Source organism: Branchiostoma floridae, chromosome 6 (genome assembly GCF_000003815.2).
Source record: "Branchiostoma floridae strain S238N-H82 chromosome 6, Bfl_VNyyK, whole genome shotgun sequence".
Taxonomy (NCBI): Eukaryota; Metazoa; Chordata; class Leptocardii; order Amphioxiformes; family Branchiostomatidae; genus Branchiostoma; species Branchiostoma floridae.
Window position 1 is genome coordinate 16,196,461 of NC_049984.1, and position 16,975 is coordinate 16,213,435.

The following is a 16,975-nucleotide window of genomic DNA, read 5'->3' on the forward strand; positions in this document are numbered from 1 at the left end:
TGTCTTTGCGATTTTGCCAACTTTCAGGATTCCACATCCAATGTTGCTGGAACATAACGAATCGCTCTCAAAACCATATCCGCATTAGGGTCGCGAAAATGGGTCCGATATCATTTCAAACTTTTCCCAGCCATATCTTACCATAAACGGTGTTATCTCTGGCTTGTGTAATGCACACTTAAATGTCGATACATATGTTATTTTCAAGCCACAACTGGTGAGGATTTAAACGTCATAGATGACTGATCACACATTCTACACATCTTTGTTCGAGTGCGATAACTTGATGGAGCGTAGCTTGCCTCATAGACTAACAGAATGCATGACTGTCTCATCCACCTTTTTTTTTCATGTACCGTCTAGGACTATTAGGATCTATCGTTATCTCTTCGAAGACATAGATACCAGATGTTTTACTACTGTGGCTATAACTTACCAAGAATGGGTAAGCCACATTGTAAACTGCACAAAGCTGAAACGGCCACTACTAGGCGTGTGTTCTATATAGCTAAGTAACTTATCTGTCGTATCGGAACATGCACTTTCAACAGTTTCTTTTAACAATGTCTGGAAAGTGGTTAAAAGAAGTTTTGCTACTTTGGCTATAAGTTACCACGAATAGGCAAGCCACATTGTAAACTATACAAAGCTATAAGGGCCACAGGGCGTGTTTTCTAACTTAACTTGTCTCTTATATCAGTACGTGTACATTTAGCAATGTCTGTTGTAACAAATGAGATAACAAGATTTAAGGAAAACTAGTATACTTTTCATCTCGGATAACATTCATCAAAGCTACGCTACCTGCGTACGCTACCTGCATACCGAATACTGGTAATTCGTCGCATTCTTGTAATTCGTTGGTCCTGTTACTGTCCTTGGAACATTTAACAAAAACGCACCAGCAGTTCCAGAACAAGTTGCTAGGGGGGGGGGGGGGGGGCAAACCTACATCACTTCTTCCTTACATTAAAAGCCAACTGCCATCAAACAATTAAGAATGTCTAGGACAATAGTCACACACACGGGAACCCAAAAATCGAAGCCAACCTTTTTCTTCGCAGTTCATATCCACAAACCAAATATCATATAATTTCAATCCATCTATATAGCCTATGTTATCCTGTGCATAATTATCCGATCACATGTACATGATCCAGTCTCTTCCACTTCCTCTTTAAGCAAAATACATGAGATAAGAAAAAAACGGCATGACCACGGGCCGTGCATGCACAGTAACTTCTTTGATGATCACATCATGTTACATTTAAACACCCTGTACATCAAGAGTTGTGTGACACATAAATGGCCCTCTGGTAAAAGATTGAAGACACTTGTCACTTAGCTTCTTTGTTGCTTCATCAGTCCATTTGCACAAGGGCCCTTCGAGGGTCCCTCTCAAGTATATGACAAATGAAACCTATCAATTTTTCAGACCAAAAGTATGGTCTGAATATATGGATTCAAAGTATCTCATATGGGATTAAAGTACTAGTACCATTTAACACCCTATGAGGGTTATGTGAGGCATTCACGAACACTCAAAAACAAGATTGAAGAGACTTGTTGCTGTATCAGTCTGTTGACACAAGGGCTCTTCAAATAGCTCTGTGACACGTAAGGGATGTTGAAGATGTATCAAAACAGACTTTTTGGTCAACACAATGGACATCTTCCATCTGTCACGCTTGACAAAGATCTATGGAGGGCCATTGTGTAAACGGACTAATGGAAGAACTGAACAAAACTGTATGTGTCCATTTACTGATAGCCATTTGAGTTCCAGCTATCTATGGCTAGCTCACAGTAGTATTAATATACCCTGCATGGTGACGGAACATAGTTCAGGAACTTGCATTTTTACTAGCGTTGGAAATGAAAATTACGGCTGTTTTCTTCATTCTAATAGTTCGGACCTGTGACTTAGTATCAGTGATAAGGAGGCTGTATCCATTACAAAAGCCGTATTCCTGAACACGTACTTGGCGACACCTTATCAAAACTTTAAACCCTTTTCAGACGGAATAGAGAGCTTTTGAAGCAATGTTTCATGTCGTATAACGCCTTATGTACGGCTTAAGTGAAGCCAGAACCCAAAAACGGTTTGTTAATGACTTAAGTTTATTGCTTTCCGTGTTGCCATGGTAATGTGTTTCTTAGAGTCATATTTGACAAATTCAAGATATCAGCTGTCAGTTTTACCCACTTTTTTATAAATCACACTTTAACTGGCCACCTATGCAATTTGATATTACTTTTACGATTTAGAATTCTTGCTGATTTTATGACGTCATTCGTCCAATCCAAGCTGGTGGATATATCATTACCTTGAATGTAACAAGGTGTTCCTCAAATTTCGTTGCTACTATGTAAAAATATTTTATGGACGTCTAGTCCATTTTCCTTGTTTCCTTAAGTTATACTCAATATAAAAGATATTTTCAAAACTTGAAGGTTTCTTATCTACGATTGCGGATCTCAGGTAGCACCTTCGATATATATGGCGTCATTTTATGACGTTTCTATTGCAATTGGCTTAGCAGACGTTGATAATCTGTCATGTAGTATTTTGTTAGAATATTGATATACATTTTTAATTTTACAGGAATAGCTTATTAATTGACGGTGCCAACCAACTAAGACATCATACTCTGAAAACTTGGTGGCCATACGATAAGTAGGCTAGACGTTTCAAAAACGGATCTCGAAAGCCGCATCCCTTCTCAGGATGGCACAAAGAGCCCGGTCTAGATAGGGCTATAAGTCTACACTCGCTTCAACGATTGCACACGCAGTTGGATATTTTCTTTTTCTATACGTAGTACGAACAAAGATAGCCTAAGACATCAAGTTGGCTCGGAAGAAGAGCTCTTAAGGCACGTTACGTCTGAAGACTTATCTCTGCAGCACAGCAGTTACCCGGGCCGCCTTGTAGATACTGCAGCAAATGGCCTGAGCCTCGAAAATAGCCGGAAAACTTAAGACCCACAATACATCACAAATACCAAAGTATCGTCTTCAGATTGCGCCTTTTGGCCATTCCGTATGCCGCAGGGATGACATTGCTAAGTTTCTTAGAGGGAAATAAGCGTTGAGCGTCAAGTGATTTCCCAAGGAAGATGTATTGTCCATTATACAAAGCGCCTTTAGGGTCTACGGTCAGGCCTTACGGCCTTGTTATAACGCTGTTCTTTGCTCACTAGATTAAATGATTATGTGGTTCTTGAATGTGAAGAGGAATAAAGCCTAAGGTATAGTCTGTACATCAACCTTCCTCGTTTGTAGATAGATTTGATCGCAAAGTTTTCTATGATTGTTTTAACTGGTGTTTTGCGGGCCCCTCTGCTTGAAACTAGTGGTCTTCGAGATATGAATGCAACATTGTAGCCTATGAAGAGACATGAACATCAACCTTCCTCGTTCATAGATAGATTTGATGGCAAAGTTGCCTGATTGCTTAAACTGGCGTTTTGCCGGACCCTCTGGTTAAAACAAATAGATAACCTTCGGGACATTAACAGTTAGAAATTGATTTACAGATAAAGATGCAAGATTATAGCCTATGGAGAAACATGTACATCAACCTTTCTTGTTCATAGATATATTCGATGGAAGATTCTCCTGATTGTCTTAACTGGCGTTTTGTCGGCCCCTCTGCTTGCAACAAGTGGAAAGCCTATATAGCCAAAAAATGGCCATATGAAAAAGACTGCAAGGTTATAGCCTATAGCGAAACATGTACATCAGCATCCTTCGTTCATAGATAGATTTGATCGCAAATTTGCTATTTGTAAAAAAAATGGAAAACTTTGGAGCCATAAACAGTCACAAAGGAACACATAGAAAAGACTAGAATATAACCTAGAGAAAACATGTACATCAACATCCATCGTTTGTAGATTGTTTAAACTGACATTTAGATGGCTCCTCTGGTAAAAACAAAACTGTCATGACAGTAAGTAGACAGAAATATTGCTTTACAGATAAGGCTTCAAGATTATAGCCTAAAGAGAAATATATACATCAACACCCTCCGTTTATAGATACATTCGATCGCAAAGTTGCTTGATTGTTTAGATTGATATTTATCCGGCCCCTCTGCGTGCAAAAAAGAACCGTCGCAACATATAGATAGTCAGATATGTTCATATAGATAAGGCTACAAGATTATAGCCTATCAAGAATCATAGTAATGATAGGGACATGTACATCAACCTTCCTCATTCATTAATCGCAAATTTGCCCGATTGTTTAAACTGATGAACCGTATCCTCTGCTAAAAAAAACAGAAAACCGTCGCATAAATTGCCAGAAACGGTCATATAGATAAGGCTGCAAAGTTACAGAGATACAAACACATCAATATTCCTCGTTTATAGATGTTTTTGGTCGCAAAGTTGCCTGATTGTTTACAATGACGTTCAGCCGCCTGGTCTGCTTTGGAAAACAAATGGAAAACCTTCGTCGCAATATAAATAGTCAGCAATGACCATTTAGATAACGCTACGGGCTACTCATCCTCCACAAAGTTTGGCGCTGATGTTATCTTGTCTGTTGAAATGTCAGAGTTGAAGTAGTGACGTTTGCCGTTGGCGTCGGACGTACATTTCTTAAGACTTCTTGGTGTGGATAAGAGCTGAAAACCTCTTCTTCTATCTACCGCACACACACTGCAGTCGTGTAGATAGACGAAAAGAAACCGTTTAAGAATAACGTTCTTAGACCATGGCTGTGCTACGAAAGCATCCAATGAATTAAATGGAGGATAGTGTAACCTGCCAGTGGCCAGTCTATACATGACAGCCGTGCAAAAATTTACCAAAAAGCCAGTGTGATAGATATTAAGTTTTGTTTCACGTCCTCAACCCTGCTGAGCCCATTTACATATCTAATCCTTGTCATGCTGAGCTGTATTTTTTATTGGTTTGGGGTATTTCTCATATAAAAGTTGAATACCACTGCAAAGCCCATCGATTGGGGGGGGGGGGGTTAAATCTGAAGCACAGAACAGGTCAAGTTTGACTTACCTGATAAAGAAATCAGCTCTGGGAGATTAAATTGGCCAAAAAAATCGACAGCAGGACAAATATGACGTTTTGTTTGACGTCCTTAAAATGCTGTCGTGAAGAATGCTTTTTTAATATTTGTGACAGTAAAAACCGAGTTCTAGTGATGGTTTACTGGTAAGACCCAGGTGAATATGTTTTTATTCGATTTACAGGCAAAGGACCCATTACGGTGTAGCCCACCTACTCTTCACTGGCATTTCAAAGTGTCATTTCCATATTCTTCAGGAAAGTGCTTAACGCTCTACCCCATTTATTTTATTGACGTGATATATCTTATATCAGTAAGATTACACAGTTACAATATTGTATTGAGTCCTGACATACCCTATGGCATTTCCTGCCGTTTTTGAGTACACGGAAACCATCACACACATTGGTGACTCCATAACCATTTGTATGGACTATGCAACCCAGTGAAACGTGGGATCAGAATGCAGTAGTAGAGGATTTAGTTCCTACTCGATGGTGCCATTACGTGCTTCATGTGAAATGTGAGATAACAATTTGTCATGATAAAGTTTGCCCCAACTAGACAATCATCAGTTAGACGATCCAAGTATGCAAGGTTCTGACGAAAAACATGTATTTCCTTATGTATGTATCGTTCGTTCACACCCTTGTAGTGCCTATAGGCAGCGAGTTTCCTTTTGTTTCTCTTGCATAGAGCAGTTACCATTAATACAAATCTACATAGGCGATAATGTAAAAGTTAGCAAGTTCAGGGTGTCATAATCTCATCCGTGAACATTCCAGGTCATAAGAACTTACCCCACACAGCAGCCCGCTATCTCAAGTGTCCAAAAGTCTAATCTTTAAACTTTCTGACCAGTGCAACTATTCCAGCGGTCAAACCTGCAGCCATCTTGCTTTTTCATGACGTCATTTTTGGAACTCAGCACTTCAAATTAGGGGTCAGCACAGGCCGAAAAGATGGACCAAAACCTAGTTTTGTGGCCGAATCTGAACATCTGCAACCTACACTGTCTCACCAATATGAAATGTACTTACATTTTCCTGCTAAAAGTCGAAAATAGGCTAAAATATATACTGTATGGACTCGTTTTGGGCCTTCTGCGCCTACGTCAATTAGGGTCATTGCATAATTTTACAGGTCTTGGTTGCTAGTCATTCCCTTTGCTGGACATGCCTCCGACGACCCCATTCAAAAGACGAGTGCAGCCCTAACCTAGATGCCCTACACAAGACTGAGACCTCGTACTACTAGTAGTTTAGAACCACAAACATCATTCATGGATATACCAAGGTATGCAACATTTAGTAATAAAAAAATACTAAATGAAAGTATATCACTGGTGTATATTAACCAGTCAACAAAAATCATTATGCGCGTACAAGATGTTTTTCACCTCCTTGTGAATCAGCGTCACGTGACCGCATCATATGATGTTTTTAAATGCTTATGGAATACGGAAAATGAACTACTAAATAATTCAATGACACGGAAAAGGGCTCTAAGAATAGCACGCATGATACAGTAAGGCAGTTATTGGTATGCGAGGCAAACAAGGTACATGGTGTTACATATTATGCATTAGCTTATTACGTGATTATAGGTATTTACGATAGTACAGTAATGCCTGATTCCTCTATCATAAGGTGCACTCTCACTACACTTGCGTCAAGCTTGCGTCACTACGGGGTTCGAAGATAATCAACGAATTTCAGAGATAAAGAATGAATTTTCTTACTTTTTGTGTATTCTGTCGTCTTCTTAGTCATACTTTTACGTATTATGCAATATCTAGGTTAAAATATCGGAGAAAATAACAAAACAGTGATGCAGTGAACTAACCCAGCAGTGACGCAAGCTTGACGCAAGTTCAGTGAGAGTGCCCCTTTACTTATCGTGTGTAGTCCAGGTGTTTATTTTAGCGGTCCTGCCTCTGGAACTAGCTTTTGAAGCCGTGAGTTCGATTCCGGCTTGTCGCTCACCCGACAGGCACGCTACCGAAAAGTGACCTGAATCAAGTCGTGGTCATCTGTTCACTGTGCTTGTCGAAAAGAGCTTGGGAATTTCAGCAATGTAAATGCTGTACATAGCGTCTGTCTCTTTGTCACAGCCTGCGGAAAAAATAGTCCTTCATTGACGTTAATTTCATTTTCAATTTATTAGCTGAAAGAAAGTATATCACATACTTTAGACCACGTATGCTTACAGAGTTGTGTTTTGGAATTGTAATGAATAGTGATATAGGGATTGCAATGCTTTACGCATGTTGTACGTTCACGGCATACATATGGGAAATTATGTTACGGATAAGGAAACGTCACGAAAATTATGGCCGAGCATATGATATCGTTAATTGAAGTACGAATGAAGCGAAGAAGTGATTTGAGGGCTTTTGAAAGCAAAACGTGAAAAGTTGCTATGACTCTTTAGTGACCTGTGAAAACGCTTTGGAATGCTGAAAGAAGTCACGAAAGCAGTTCTGTAGGATTTCTAGCGTCGACAACGACTTGCCTAGCTTGGGTGCCAGCCAGTTGTGCCAACTAGTTATAGCGGAGAGTATGGGACCCGCGGAAAACTGACTACAATGGCACACATGCTTTAATTTGCGATCCGTGTCTTTAATCATAGTTTGTAGGGGCCCATATATCTGCAAGAATGAAATGAGTGGAAGTTAATGAGATGCATACAACATTAATTGCATCCATCTTTCCTCACAGCTTTTGGTACAATAATGTACAATGGTGTGTACAAAATGACTAAATAACTGGTAGATGTACCAACTACCTATTATCTTATACGAGCTCAGACTAGAACAAGAAATAGTGACTGTCATAATACTTTCAAGTAGCAAAGTTATCAACCATGGATTGATGTGTTTAAATATTCGTATTTTCCCTGAACTATGGTAGAGTAAAACTCGTTGCCATCAAGTACAGGGAGAGAGTTCTCATTAGATAGCTTTAGACATCCTCTGCAGTAAGATGTCCAAAAGTTAGGTATGACAGGTCGTTCAATGTAATAAAAAGCCGCTTCTACCGCGCCAAGTGCCTGCAAAGCTGGGGTGTTGTGTCGAAGGGCGGTTATAGATACAGGCTACACAATCAGATGATACACAAAGGCGTTGCTGCGCGGTTGATGCATATTCTGATTCATGACCTCAAAACACCTGCTGGAAACCATGAAAACTTTAGCTTCAGCCACAGGCTTATCCTTACAGCTTTACATGTGAAGTTTACAGGGTATTGCCGACTGCTGCCGCGTATCTGCGAATCTGGTGTGTTACGCTGAAGGGCCGTTATACCGGCGATATAGATACAGATACACTAAGATCATACACAAAGGCGTTGCTGCGGTTGGTAGATTTCTAAGCCTGACCTCGAAACACCTTCTGGAAACCATGAAAACTTTAGCTTCAACCCCAGGCAGCTTTAAAAGTGAAGTTTACAGGGTATTGCCGACTGTCGACATCTCTTTCGTCTGCTCTTATCGCCAAACGCAGAACCCATCCCGTTCCCATTTTCCCACCTAACTCCCAGACGCGCACAGGTGATACCTCAAAACGTCAACACCTTTACGGCATTGCCGCGGGAAGGTCACCCATAGCCAACTGAAGAAACGGAGATCACCTTGAAAAGAGCGGAGGGAAGGATAGCTACGGGTAAAACACCATTGGTGATAATGTAGTTCTGATTAGCAACCGTCTTCTACCGGATTCACTGCACTGTGTACGCCTAAGTGTGACTAGACTAATAAGTATATCGAAATTTTCTAGAAATCCTTTTTTACGTTTATGCAGCGAGCAGGCAATAGCTACAATGAACGAATAGAATATTGATAAGAACATGGCGTATGTATTTTACGTGATTCTTTGATTTGAATTCGCCCTACATCATGATATTGAGTTTATGTATTCAACCCGTACAAAGATTGATTTTGAGATTATGACATGCTGAACGAAAATTCCCAAAACAAACATTAAGGGATTAAAATGCTTTTAGTGAAAGCGAGAGATTAAATTGTGACATTATGTGGATAAGTTCCCTCCAAGACATGACTGTAAAATGTATGCTATTTGTCCTTGTCGTGTTTTTCCGAAAAAGCAAGCCAGAAACTTCATGCGCAAGCACGCCCTTTCATGCGGTCATGACCGAAAAATATGACTACTGTTGATTGTAACAAGAAGTTTCAAGAAACGTATATTAGCCCCCGGTACTGACAAGTAGCCATGATTCCTGAAACAAATTTGTTCTTCTACGGCAGAAGAAAAAAAGAAGATACGATGTCATGTCACGTTTATAGAAATGCGTTTCAGGAAGGTTTTATCCCACCATATTTCCCCCATACTAGCGCTCTAGATCTATGAACGAGAATGGAATGACATGACAAAACCTTGTGGAACAGTCACGATTTCTCATATTGAAGATAACAGAAAATATGTTCTTTCTTTGTCCTACTTTGAAAAATCTATCAGCGTCTTTGTGTCCTATCTTTGTTTCGCTTCTTTCCATAGAGTGAATACGCGTACTGATAGTGTACATCTAGACTAGCAAATGGACAAATTTTATGGACCTGGTTCCCCATTACGCAGAACGCAGGAATTCACGAAGCTAATTTTCCTCCATGTTGATAGACTGTAATGTCCAATGAAATTGTGATACTCTATAACTAATGTTGAAAACTGTATTAGGCATGCCTGCAACGGTGCGATAAAAAAAACTAAATGCATTTGCAGAAACATTCTTTTTCTAAATTTAATTTTTTCTAGTCATCTTATTTTTTGTTGTACATTTTTCTACACTAGAAGAATATTAGACACAATGTCAGACACAATATTACTTCAAATTTCATTATTTTCTTGTTCATTTGTTGTGTGTAAGATATTTTTCTGCCTGGGTATATCATACAGCATGTAAAAGTGTGATATTTCTATACAATTCGTTGAGCGTCAATTTTATTTCGCAGAGAGAGCGCGGCGAGAGCGCCGTTCTAGCGGAAAGGGGGTACTAGTATTCCCTCCGATGCTATGTCACCAGAGATGTGCTTAAATGGTGGTCTGTATCTCCTATAGCCGACCTAGTTGTGCCATAAAGAATGACAGACGAGAAGCTTCCATCTAATCTTAAGCAGATCGCCAATGACCCGATAGATACATTTGATCGGATTTTCCCTTACAGGGAATCAATACAGTTTGCATTAGATGAAACTCCTAATAGCTAGTGCTAAGACTGGTGTATCATCTACACATGTAAGGGCCTTTGGAGTTTTTGACTCAAGCTGAAAAGTATATTTCATTTGTGAAAATGAATATAATCTCCAGTCATTTTAGAGCTATTCTTCCACTGGTCATACAGCTATGAACCTTATGATATTTCATATTTTTATCTTTGCCACAAATTTCTTCCTTAGACATCAACTACAAAATCTTTCCTCTGACTCTTCAAAATATTAATGTTTTTTTCATCTCATGATTTTCCATCAATTACACCAGATGAGGTATGCTTGGTAAATTATCGAGCTTTCTGTAGTTGATTTTGCATTAGATAAAACCGCATTGTGTAGCACAATAAGTGACCCCTGTACTGTGAAGGGCAATAGACTACAAATTAGGCCCGTGAATGGGCAAGCGAAGATCGACCATTTAATTTCATCGTCTTTTGCTTTGATTGGGTAGTTATAGGGAGGGGAATCAAAGTCTCGTTAATCCAATCTCTTAATGCGTTCGTGTTTACGGCCACTTCCCAAACCTGATAATCCATTAGACCCACCAACTTTATAACCTTGGAAATAGATCAATGGCACTAGAACATATTAAAGTCTTGCCATCAACGATAAACTATACTACCGTCTGTGTGAGAACGTTTTGTACCGTCAGTTTTGAATGGTATCTTTATAGGTAGCCAGATTGCACTAAAGATTCAACACTCAAAAGAGCCATAGAAGCCATAAACATGAAAAGATATGCAAAGCGGAACTGGTCTTTATCACCAGTGTTCATTCAATGCAGCTAAGGAGTGTCAGAGGGACCACAATGCCAGAAGGGTCCTTTTAAATTTCTTACGAACTATATACTACCGTTTGTGTGAGAACGCTTTGAACGGTCAGCTTTGAATAGCATCTTTTTATAGGTAGACAGATCAGACTGCAGATTCAACACTCAAAAGAGCCATATAGAAGCCATAAACATGAAAAGAGATGTAAAGGAACTGGTCTTTATCGCCAGTGTTCGTTCAATGCCGCTAAAGAGTGCCAGCGGGAGTAACATGCCACATGGGTCCTCTAAAAGCTCAGTTATCTGTAAAAGAAGTACGTTGAACGGTACAGACATAACAGATAGTGAAGATGAGGTACTCGTCATTAGTTTCAAGCAATTGATTGAATCAAAAGATGGAATTCACTACTACGATCTTGATATGAGTTTTAGAACACCAGCCTAACCTATGCTTAGTTGCCTTCTTTCACTACGGCGAACTAAAAGGGTTAGTAAATCATCTGGTAAGGTTTGAATAAATGATAGATCAGTACCCAAATATGCACTTAGATCCATTACAAATTGCCCATATCGAACCTGGCTGTCCGATTTTATTGACTTTTTATAGTGTTTCTGCTGACGTTTTCTTCTTAATTGCATAATCGAACAGTTTCGTTTAGCTAAACAACACTTTTGATTGATGGTTGTCACTTTGGAACAAAGTAAGAGATGTGAAGTAAAAAGGAACGTGGTAGTTTTCTTCCAAATGACATGGATTCTTTTCATTTCTACTCATGTCTTTTTTCACTTAGTATCTTACACAACTATCTTCATTTAACATAGTTTTCCCAAGTGTGATCAACAAGTTTTAAAACACTAGCGTAACCTATGTTTAGTTGTATTCTTCCATTATGACAATCTAAAAGGATAAGGGAAACCATATGCATTGCTACCAGTAAATCATCTGGTAAGATTTGAATGAATGATAGATCATTACCCAAATATGAATCCAGATCCATTACTGATTGCCCATATCTATCCTGGCTGTTCGATTTTATTGACTTTTTATAGTGTTTCTGCTGACGCTTTCTTCTTAATTGTATAATCGAACAGTTTCGTTTAGCTAAGCAACACTTTGATTAATGGTTGTCACTTTGGGACAAAGTAAGGGATGTGACGGAAAAAGGAACGTGGTAGTTTTCTTCCCAAGCGCCCTGATTCTTCTAACTTCTACCCATGTCTTTTTGCACTAACTTACTAACCTTTTGCATTGTCTTACACAAACACCTATGATCCGCACCCTACATCATGATCGTTACTTTAACATAGTTTTCCCGAATGTTTTGTCCCATGAGGGGCATTACCCAGTAAACCAGACCTTAAGAAAACTATTTTGGGCCCAATAACCTGTCTGTTCTGACCTAGATATCCAGCAGTGCAGTACAAAAATCGATCATTTACTTCGGATTACTCGTGCGCCCCATCTTTCTTACAGAACCCCCTGTCGACAACACATTTCATGCTGCTTTAGAGGTCGTATTGCTTGACCTCCAAGCGAGGAGTTTTCGCTTTTCCCGATGCTAGTCAGCTTTAAGAGTTTTTACACTTCGTTTCAATAAGAATTGGATTCAAACTAACCATCCATCACTGAATAGTAAGCCCTTGTCATACACAGCCTTGTCATACACATCTCGCAACTTCTCAAGACCATGGTTAAGAGTACGTCGTGAGTAAAGCTACCCTGGGGGCCATCCTGGTCGGGCAGGTAGGACAGTTTATTGGGTGGCCCAAGACAGTCTAGCCCGCCGAGCTCCTATTAGCGCCCCGGTAAGGTCCACCTGCTGGTAACGATAACTCATTCGGGCTTAAACTCCCCCGAAGCGCTAATGTGAGATCGGCGGGCTGACTACCTTGGCTCCCCGAACAAAAGTCGCTAGGTAACTCGCTAGCTACCCGGTCCTGTCTGGCTCCCAGGGTAGATTAAAGTCGTCTATCTGCTTTTGGGAGTTGGTCAGCGAAGTTTCATACTATACTAGACTTTTAAAAATGGTCCACAGCAGCCGACTATGAATTAAGTCGTCCAATTTATCTCCCCTTGCCTACAGAAAAGAAGTCAAGACCACTAAATAAATTTTAGCTACTAGAAGTAGATCTAGAATAGATGTTATTCCCCGATCATCTTTACATCTCATTTCCCTTCTTTGTTAAGTATGCAATTGTGTATACTACCGCTTTCACGTCGTTTGCAATTAGCCTTCGGGCATGAACTTGCAATAGAGATAAATATTTATGAATTCTGAAGAAAGCAGGATTCTGGTTGTGTGCTGTCAGAGGAGGATAGGACTATAAGAATAGGATGGATTCAAGGCTACTGCCTACCCAGCGCCGACCTTGGTTGGAGAAAGGTCGAGAGCAAAGTAGTGGATGCGTGACGGGGACTTGGCATTCTTGCCCGGGCACGCCCTCTAGCTTCCGAACTGTCATGTCCAGAACTCGCACCTTCAGTGTATACCCCCACCCCCGACAAAGAAGAACCGCAAGTTTGCAGCAGCTTCCTTGGTGTCAAATGTAATTTAACATCATAAAACTTCTGAAAATTGCAGTCAGGAACTCCATACACTTGCGAGGCACCACTGTCAGCAAGGGCGTGCAAAGTGTTGGGTTCACTTCAAAGCAACGCCCACGCACACTACCAGCATCTCACGTTTGGAGCGCCACAAAGTCTTGAATTCAAAGAGATTCAGACTAGAACATAGCACTCCAGCCCGTGCCACATGCAAGAAGCAATGTTTAAATCAACACCGAGTTTTGGCCAATGGATAGCCATCTGAGCCGAGTGTAAAGTTGGTACTGCCACTCAAAGAAATTAAAATCAAAATCATATCTTCTTGCTTGTTTGTTTGTTTCTTTGTATCATCGACACCCCGGATCCATTCAGAAGACTCCGGGTTTCGGGTCTAAGTATCTTCAGGCCTACTAGATAGAAATTTTCCCTTTCAAATTAAGTATTGAGTCAAGCTAATGAATCAGTACCAAATTGTCGTCTTGCTTCTTGGTCGCATGTACGAGGGGCGTGCAATTAGTAATGGTCCTGACCCATTTCTCATAGCAGGAGATTAATGAAACTTGGCACAGTTATTAGTCTTTCTCTTCATAGGAATCACCCAGAGTTATGCATTTCTCCCATCGTTTGATGCAGCTCTGGACACCGATTTTGTAGGACACCCCAGGTTGGTCCTCCAACTGATGCCTCATCAATGGCACAAGAGGGACGACCAGGTCTGGGAGCTGTTTCCACAGACTTCCAGCCACGTTTGAATTCAGGATGCCAGCGTTTTACAAGGTCATATGATGGGGCATCATCACCATAAGTTTCATTTATTTCATCAAAAGTCTTCTTTGGTGTGCGTCCTTTCAAATACAAAAACCGGATCACTGCGCGACACTCAACTGGTTCCATTTCACACCTGGTCCATTTCGCACCTGACTAAGTTCAAACACCAGTAAATCAGAAACCACAATTAGTTCAGAGCTGTCTTTTGCAACATAACCCATAGAGATATGAATTATTACACATACAAAATTTCATTTAGATCAGACAACTGGAAGTGGGTCAGGACCATTACTTATTGCACGCCCCTCGTACTCGCTCATATATATTAATCAAATATCTAATGGCAAAGGTAACAGTACAGAACTCGTTGTTAGTTGATACCGATGGGCCAAGGAAGTCTAATACATCATCAGGACAACTAGATCTTTGTAATGGTGTTTAAACAATGGCTTAATTGGTGAACACCCGTTAGTTATTTGAGTCCAATTACCATACATGAGGCTTTCAATAGTAATGGAGACCGACGGGTTCGAGTTAATGACTTGGACAAACATCAATACTTGGTGTTGATACAAAAGGTTTTGTATTGAGAATCGGTTTTCTCTGCCTCGTTCAACAGATATAACAACATCATGCAAAACGGTTGCACTTGCGTCATGATGTCGTTGTATGTAATGGCAACAGTAAAGTGACACTGCCAACATGCCAAGCAAATTGAATAGAGAACGAACTTAACTCCATGAAACCCGACTCCTTTATCGGAAGCTACCTTCTGTTGAAACGTTTTCCCCATTATTTGCGAAGCACTTTGACTCTTCTTCCTTGGCTCAGGCGCTCTAAGGTGATTATACATAAATCACGCAAAGAATAATATCTAAAATACCCGTCAGCGAAAGCCTACATTGTTGATAATGTTGACTCAGTTTTTGTTATGGGATTAAAAATATGGACATGAAAATGGACGGGGCGTTGTTGAAATGACCACTATTCATGTACGAGTGATTTTAAACGCATGTAAGCTTACAAAAGCATCTGGCCTCCGGATAAGAACTGTGCCGCCTGTATGAAGTCCATGCCATCTGGCTTCCAGTGGGGATACATGTGCATCGATATGTTAAATGAAGCGGGGAACCAGCGTTTGGTTTGTGTCTACATGGTACGCCAAGACTTCACAGTGATTTAACGCTGGTTCACCTTTATCCGCAGGTTAACCTTAATCCGTTGTATTAGCAATTTTAATATCTAGGGATATCTAGGTTTAAGAATTGCAATGAATTCGAAATATTGAAGTTTGAACCACAGTCTGTCGACTTGAAATCTCTAAATACTCCGTTTTTAAATACAACAGATATAAGTTACCCTGCGAATAAAGGTGAACTTGTGTTACACACTATAGACTGCATACAGATCCAAATACTATTGACAATAGCGTTAGATTTAAAGCTCAATATATATGTTGCGTGAGCAAACCCACAAGGTAATAAGACAAAATAGTTGTTTCGACAACCGACAAAATACAGAATTAAAGTTAATTTTTCTTACCCATCCAAATCATGGGTTCCAGTTTCTTGCAGGTCAAAATATTGTCTCCCCGAGAAAGACATTTCCTGAAATTTCCTTTCGGATGGACATTAAACCGGAGGTTCGGTTTATGGGGAAAGTTACACATCGACTTTAATATCCCGGTCCATTACACGGATCTGAAAAAGTGGGGGCTCAAATTCCCGTCTGTGTGGATCAAATCATAAACAACAGCCGGTCCTTCGCAGCTTTTGCCTACTGTACGAAACCGATGTGTACCGCCTTAAAGGCGGTTTACCGGTTACTTTAAACAAATAATACACCATGTCGACGTCACATTTCTTGTGTACTTGACAAATACATTGCATACATGCGACATGTTTACCTGCCCTTGCTATGCAGCAGCTCAAAAGTTCTGCACAGCTATTTCTATCAGAAAAACATTCCGATAAAATCATTCAGAAAATGTCATATACCCAAATAAGCCTAGTACAAGGATGTCGTGCAGATGCCATGTGGCATAAATTAACCATGGATGTCGGTTCAACAACATACACCTTATGTGTGAAATATTTATCATACATTCTAGTCGCACCAGGAAAGTACAACTCTTTTAGCTCATTTATTTCCTATATATTTTTCAATGAAAAAGGCTACGCAAGCAACTGGACTTATTTTAGAAAAGGGCAGATGTGTCAACACTCAACAGCATTCACTACCCTTCGTCAGTGACTGTCTACGACCTTCCCATGTCGCAAAAGGAAGGTAGTGGATACTACCTGAAACGCCTGGCCGTTTCAAAATTCTATCCAGTTGGTTGTTAATAGTGTTACTTTGCGTATCACGTTGCATAATGTCTAACCCTCATCAAAAAGCAGGTTGATTATTTTGACATTCCGCCCGTTACCACTGATCCTGTTTTTCAGGACGAGAGGGGCGGAACTATAAACACAACCATCGATTGAGCACCGCTGTACACGACTTGCACAAAATTCTCGGGATCTACTAGTATCTTACTTTCCGCAAGACACGCACACACTCTACCACATTCAACATAAATATTGGTAGTAGCCTAACAGTTGAACTTCTGGTCCAATGAGTTGGGATCCTCT

The 16,975-nt window shown here is 40.2% G+C and overlaps 1 protein-coding gene across 1 annotated transcript in view; it reads right to left on the reverse strand.

Annotated features, from left to right (window-relative positions):
- LOC118417900 (histamine H3 receptor-like) overlaps nt 1-16,975 on the reverse strand; it is a 39,598-nt gene that overhangs the window by 21,457 nt on the left and 1,166 nt on the right. The window lies entirely within an intron of this gene.